Consider the following 6,854-nt stretch of genomic DNA (forward strand, 5'->3'; position numbering starts at 1 on the left):
GACACGCACGTATTAATCAAAAGCACGCGCAAGAGGCTGAACCGTAGGCAATCATGTCAACCGTGAGCGGAGTTTGTTGCAATTATGGGAGATCGAGTGAGATCTGAGTGGCGTGGTGTCACCTCGCGAGGAACCCTTCTTTCCGTGGCCTCTGCCCCGCGGCGAAATTGGCAGCGCCGCCTCCTCCCGTCTTCCCAGGCAAGGTGCGGCCGGATCGCACGACACTGCCATCGCGACGAACATTTAGTTTCGCAGATCCGCCGCTTGCCATTGTTTAAACTGCCGCGGGGCACAAAAGAGCGTTTTGTCGAAAATTCTCCGCCCAAACTCAAGGGCGGGTTTCTGTTTGATGGTTCTCTGGGGGTAAAAGGCCAATGTGGGGATTCGCAATTTGGGCTTTAAATGAAATTTTACGCTAACGCGGCGCGTCTGGAGCCAGATTCTTTCTCGTGAAATAATTCAAAGCTGCGATTTAAATGCCATCATTTTCCGATCGCACGTCACGCCTCTCGTTGAGTGTCATGTCAAGCGCGAGCGAAACGGCTACACGCGTGTCCTTCGCCGGGAGACCGGCCAGTGGGCTCAGCGGGAGGGAGAGCAAGCTCGCACTCACAAGGGTCAAGAGTTCAAGTCATCTTCGAGGGTTGACTCAGCCCATCATCATCATCATCATCATAATCCCTCCAAAACGAGCACTATTTTGTCAACAGTGGTCGTTGTCCCCGATGGACAGACTGGCCACCACCATAGGAATGTGGAATTTCCACCGCTGGCTCAGGGCTGTAAACGGGAGATGAGATCCAAGGCATCTGCTCGTTTGAGCAGCAGGAAACCACTTTGACTTTTTTTGGTTTTAACCGAATAAAAAAACACGTGGATAATCAACCCCTCAGAATCAGAATGTTTACTTAGACTGAGCTATGTCCAACAAGGAGGGGGGGGGGGGGGTCAGAAAGTAAAAAAAAATACCGACAGGAGCGCAAAATACAGGGAAACTAAGCAAGTCACTGAAAGTAAATAAATACAAATAAAATAAGGTACATAAGTACAATTCGCAAAATTATTTAAATTCCTGCCGATTTATGCTTTTGGATGTTTAGCCATTTCCTGTTCAGTCAGTTGCCCGAATCAATGAGGGAGCAGAACAAGTGATTCATTCGTTGTCTAAACGTCGAGAGCACAGCGTGGCCACGGTCGGTCGAGACGTGAGCAGGCGATTAGATAATTAGCGATTTACATAAACAACGGAGCCGAGTGTGCGATGCTCGCTCTCGGGCGAACCTGACGGCGCACGTAGGGCCCGTGGAACCCGCGGAACCCGCGGCAATTAAAACGCCCCTGCGCAAGAGAATTACTGCCGGCAGCGAAACAGGGAGACGTAAATAGACAGACGCTCATCCTTCACCTCAAAGCACAGCCTACGCAAAACAACCTTCCCCACCCACCCACCTACCCCTCACACCGCCACTACCCCCTCCCTGCACCACCCCCACCCCACACACCCAACCCAACACCCAACCCCGTCGATACTCAATCAATGCAGCGAGCCGACAGCCGCAGCCACAGTCAACTTCACTATTTGGACCGATTTTATTATTGCTATTCCCTGCGGTTTTTCACAGCCTGTCAGGGCGGCTTACCCAGAATGATGCTTCCCCAATTGGCTAGATAAAATGTGCGCCTCTGCGTGTGCGTGCGCGCGCGCGTGTGTGTGTGCGCGCATCCCTGTGCATGTGTGCGTACATATGCATGCACGCGTGTGTGCGCTTGTGCGCATCTCTGAGTATGAGCACGTGTGCGTACGTAAGTGTGTGCGTGCATCTCTGTGCATGTTGTGCCTGCGTGTGTACGTACGTGTGTGTGCCTCTCTGCGTGTATGATAATCTGTGCGTATATGCCTGTGTGTGTGTGCACGCATCTCTGCGCATGAGCACGTGTTCGTATATACGCGTGTGTGCGCGCCTCTGCGCACGTGCGCGTGTGTGTGCATCTTTGTGCGTGAGCACTCGTGCGTGCGTACGTGCGTGTGTGTGTGTACGCATCGCTTTGCTTTTGCACGTGCGCGTACCTACGTGCGTGCGGCCGTGCGTGCAAGGCGGGACGCGAGGGTACCGTCCGTAGTCCTCTGCTCGTTTGAAATGCAGAGCGGGCTAATGAGAGGCTCTCGGGGTGCGCGAGGATTTTATGAAAATTTAATGACCGGGCCCGGCGCGAGCTGCGAGCAAAACGTCGTCGCCCCCTCGCATGTCCCCAAACCTCGTCGTGTGTTGATAGCAGCAGACGCATCGCATTCGCGGTGCCTGTGAACCCGCGGAGATCTGGTGGCATTTTTCCGCCAGTGGAGGAAACCCATGTAACATATGTTTAACCCCCCCCCCCCTCCGCCACACCTCATTAGCAACCGCAACAATTCGTTTTTACAAATCTCGATACATTTCCACGCAGCTTGACATTAACTCCGAACCACTCCCATGCCCTGCCGCAAGCAGAGCGTGGCACCGCCGCCGATGAGTCTGTCCCGCATTCGTTTAATTTGGAGGAGCTGAGCGCGTGGCGTGATCGCAAAGCCGCGGTGGATTCCACCGTCGTGGACTGGACTAAGCCGGGCATTTCGGTTGTGCCCTTCAAGAGCAACACCCCCCACCCCCACTCCTACGCTCCACGCCCCACAGTCTGCAAATACCGGGACGGGTTTCCAACTATTTACAGCGTCTGGTTTGCCTGCGTCACGGAACTGGCATTGTGCTGTAATCTCGCCCGAGTTGGAATGCATTTGCTCTAAGTCCCCGTGTATACGCAGGGCGCGCTGACTGCTGTCGCTTCTGTTAAATTGCCTGCTCCGCTCCAAATCCCCAATCTCGTGGGGCACTAAGTCCTGGCTCGAGGATTAAGAATAAGTTCTTATCCCGCACTGTTTAAAAAAAGCAAATACGGCCACTCCTGAAAGCTTATCACTTTGTCTTATAAGCCTAATCCATACCCTGTCCGAACAGGCACGGAAGCGACTGTCAGATTTCATCATCGTGCAGAGGCGCTGGCCAAGGTGAGACCCCTGCGTATGGGGGCTGGGGGGAGAGGGAGGGCTGCCTCTTGTGGGGGTCTGCTTGCCATGGATGTGGGGGTCCGTGGGGCAGTGGGAGGGCCGCGTGCCCCGAGCCGTGCCCCCACAGTGAGGCAGCGCTTCCCCACGTCCTCTATGAACAGGAGCACGGTGAGTGCCAGGCACAAGCAACCCATGTAACCCGAGGCCTTCATTCAGCACTCTGCTGACATTACACATTTATATTTATGATCCCTTCAGCCTGTCCATGCCTCTGGGATTGCATGCAATGAGCACACAACAGTGAGCTCTTGCTATGGAGAGACTCATCCCTGGCATTGGAATGAGGAATGTCCACCACTGGGTCAGGGTAGATTAGGGGGTTCGTAATTGCCGGCACTGCTGAAATTCCACGTTTGAATCCTGGCAGCCGCCCGTGATTAAACCGGGTCCTCAACTTTGGCAGCCGCCCAATAAAACCCATCATTATGTGGCTTCGGCTGTGAGAATTAAAATAATCGTTTATACGGCGCCCTTAAACAATGGATATGAAAGCGCCGTGCGTGTAAATGAGGAAGGGGTACGGGGAGAGAGCCTCAATAGAGAGAGAGCACCAGAGAGAGGAGGCCTATGTAAGGTTCACTTTGACACGCAACTGATATTGTGCAAACAAAGGGGGTGTCCAAACAAAGGGGGTATCCAAAGCAATGTCCCTGGCACACGGTGGTGCACTTCCTCGTAACGTGACGCCGACAGTGCAATTGGCATTTAATTGGGAAGAAAGCAAAGGCAAACTCAACATGCTCGTATTGACCAAACCGATTTCCTCCATCAGCTGAACATCCTCCACGTACCTTGCCTAACGGGTTATGCTGTGTTAGCAGCGATGCACAAATAACAACACATTCAACACGCTCGTCAGTAACACCGCGTGGCGCTAAAAGGAGACAAATATAATAGGCGACGTTTCAGGCAATGGCCCTTCTTCATTAAAATTGTACTGTTGCATGAGTGCCACTCCAACGTAGCATGGGAGGAGATGCGCTGCCACCTTCCACGAACTGACGATCACAGAATCGCCGAACTGCGACTGCGATGAAGTCCAAACCATCAACCGCATATTCTTAGGTCTTTTTCGGTAAAGTCACGTAGGTAAAAAATTAAAATTCATAAAAGTAAAAAAAAAAATAACGACGTTTCAACCGCATCACCGACGAACGCGCTCCGGTCCCGGCGGCGTGACCGCGATCCGCACGGCGCTTTGAAAAAACACCTCGCGCTCAACTCGGACGCGTTTCAACCTCTAGTTTGCTTTTCCCTTCCTGCCATCCGAGAGGCGAGGACTCGGGTAAGTGCTGCCGCCGCCGCCGCCGCGGTGATGGCGTGCGATCTGGACCCGCGTGGCAGCCCCGGGCGGCGCTCATCGTCGGGGTGAGCGAGCCAAAGAGCCGTCGCTTTGAACTCCCCGCTGTCTCGTTTACGCTCGAAGTAGTCCAGAGGGAAACAGGGAGAGAGATAGAGAGGGGTGGTGGGGGGTTTAACACAGAAGCCAGCAAGGACGAGGGGTAGCATCGCAGCTACTGCTGCTGCCGCCCGCGCGTCCCGTCCCTGTGTTTGGTTACCAGGCGATGAGGTCGCGTGCCCACAGAGCCGACGCGGTCGCACACGGTTCCCATTACGACGTGAAACCGTGTAAGGGCAAATTAGGTGAGCGCGCTCTGGGCCAGAAGAAAGCGAATAAATGATTAAAACTTGCTGTGCTCCCTCCCGCGGTGCCAATCAATTCGTAACCCCCACACACACACACACCCTGCCCCCCATCCCTTGCCCCTCCCCATCGCCCCGCAAACCGAATAAAATCCGCCGCGCGGAGCGATGCGTGGGCGGTGAGCGTGGAGTGCGCGAATGTCACGGGGAGGAGTTCGCGCGCGCGCGGCGCGCCTGCCAGCCCTGCCCGACGGGGCATCTGCGGCACCAGCGACGTCGTCGCCGCCGCTTTCCAGGCGCCCTCGTGCTCGCGACGCGCGCAGCTCCGTCCCCAACGCGACCACTGCGCAGCCACCTAGGGTCTCTCTCTCTCCGGTTGACGAATCGACATCCTCTGCAAGATAATCTCTATTGAGGCTCCTATTCTCGCCTGCCTCCGTCTCTCTCTCCCCAGCGTGCTTCATCTTTTTCATTCATGTCGCTCTCGTGCCAACTGTCTCCATCTGTCTCTCTTTCCTCTCCCCGCCTATCTCTCAAATTCCTCTCCACCCTCCACTCTCTCTCCATCTCGTTCTTCTATCTCCCCCCCCCCCCTCTTCGCTTTCGCCACGTCTCAACCCCTCTCCCTCTCTCTGTATTCCTCTCTCTTGCTATCTCTCACTTCTCTCTTTCCTCGTCTATCTGTCCTCTCTCTCCATGTCTCTCTATCCACTTTGCTCTCTCCACCCTCTCTCCGTTTCTCTTCCCTCCCCTCGTCTCACTTTCTCCCCTGCTCTGTCTCTCTAATATCCAAGTGCAGGATGTTTTTTGCCGATGAAACTGCCTACGGAGACGAGCGAAGCCGCCTTCGACGATGCTGTTGTTTGTATCTCCACCGCGCTCCTCTCGGCGTCTCCTGCCTGCTCCGTCTCGTCGATTCTCCGCCACGCGAGTGAAGCCGGGGTCCATGATCGCGCTCGCCGCGTGCATCTGTGCGAGCGAGACGACGCCCGCCTGCGTCTCGACTCGAGAGAAAAAGCATTCCCCGACAGCTTGTCGCTACGCAAGCACTTTGCATGTCACGAGCTGCAGGTAGAGGCGCAGCCCCGAAACGTCTTGCTCACGCCACTGCTGGCGGGAGGGTCCCCCAGTCGAGGGGATTGGGGCCCAGAGGTGTTAAGAGGGTGGGAGTCCCCACACTTGACCCCACTGCACGCGACCTACCGATCGACTGACTGTGGTGCCCCCATTTAATCGTTACTACGATGATGAGCCAAGAATGTCTGTGCGTCCCGCGCGTGACGTCACTCCACATGCCGCACCCCCCGTCATTAATATTCATGAACGGGTGGATTTTTCCACTCACGCAGAAGGCCCAGTGTGAACATTCCACATTCCCATGGTTGGGGCCAGTCTCGACGTGTTGTCGCTGGGATTATGGGCCGAGTCGACCCTTGGCCGACGGCCAGGTGACCGCTAGATGGCAGTGCAACAACGGATTCTTAAATCCATCTTTGTGGAAGCGTCAGCGCTTTCCCCACCTCGTTGCGTGGAATTTCCCCAGGGTGCTCGCAAGGTTTCTCCCCGCGCAAGGCCAGACTCCCATCGGGAGGCGTTGGTCGAACGTGCCGATGCAACAGGACCCTCCTTGAAGAAACACGAGTCTTGAGACTGAGCGAGGCTTTGCTGGGCAAACAAACAGCATCATCATCTTTGTATAATTGCGATTGTTCTTGTTGTTGTTTGCCCTGACACGGGGCACACGGTGGCTCGTCCTCGCCAGCGAGAGCACAACAGGGCCCGTACCGCCCGCTCCGCGGCAGACGGCCGGCTTTGCGGGAGCCGGAGCTAAGCGACCGGTGGTAACCGTAAACGATTGAGTTGCCAAACGCCATAATGCAACCCTGTATCAAATCATGACTGGATGCACCTGACGATTAATGTCCCACGTGGGTCCGGAGAGCAGAAGCAATTTTATTCGTGGCCTCCGAGTTACAGAGCCCTGATTGCCGCGCGTTGCACAGCAGCAGCAGCAGCTGCCGTGCATCTGGAGTCGTTCCCGAGACGCGTCGTTAGACGCGATGTCCGACGTTTCTCTCTCTCTCTCCACGCGCTAGGAGCCGTCAGT

General features: G+C 55.4%; 1 protein-coding gene across 1 annotated transcript in view; it reads right to left on the reverse strand.

The window, feature by feature from the left end:
• Positions 1-6,854, reverse strand: part of CHSY1 (chondroitin sulfate synthase 1) — an 83,634-nt gene that overhangs the window by 42,904 nt on the left and 33,876 nt on the right. The gene's annotated exons all lie outside the window — the stretch shown is intronic.

The sequence above is a fragment of the Lethenteron reissneri genome, chromosome 24 (assembly GCF_015708825.2).
Source record: "Lethenteron reissneri isolate LAM-NWPU_2019-01 chromosome 24, ASM1570882v1, whole genome shotgun sequence".
Lineage (NCBI taxonomy): Eukaryota > Metazoa > Chordata > Hyperoartia > Petromyzontiformes > Petromyzontidae > Lethenteron > Lethenteron reissneri.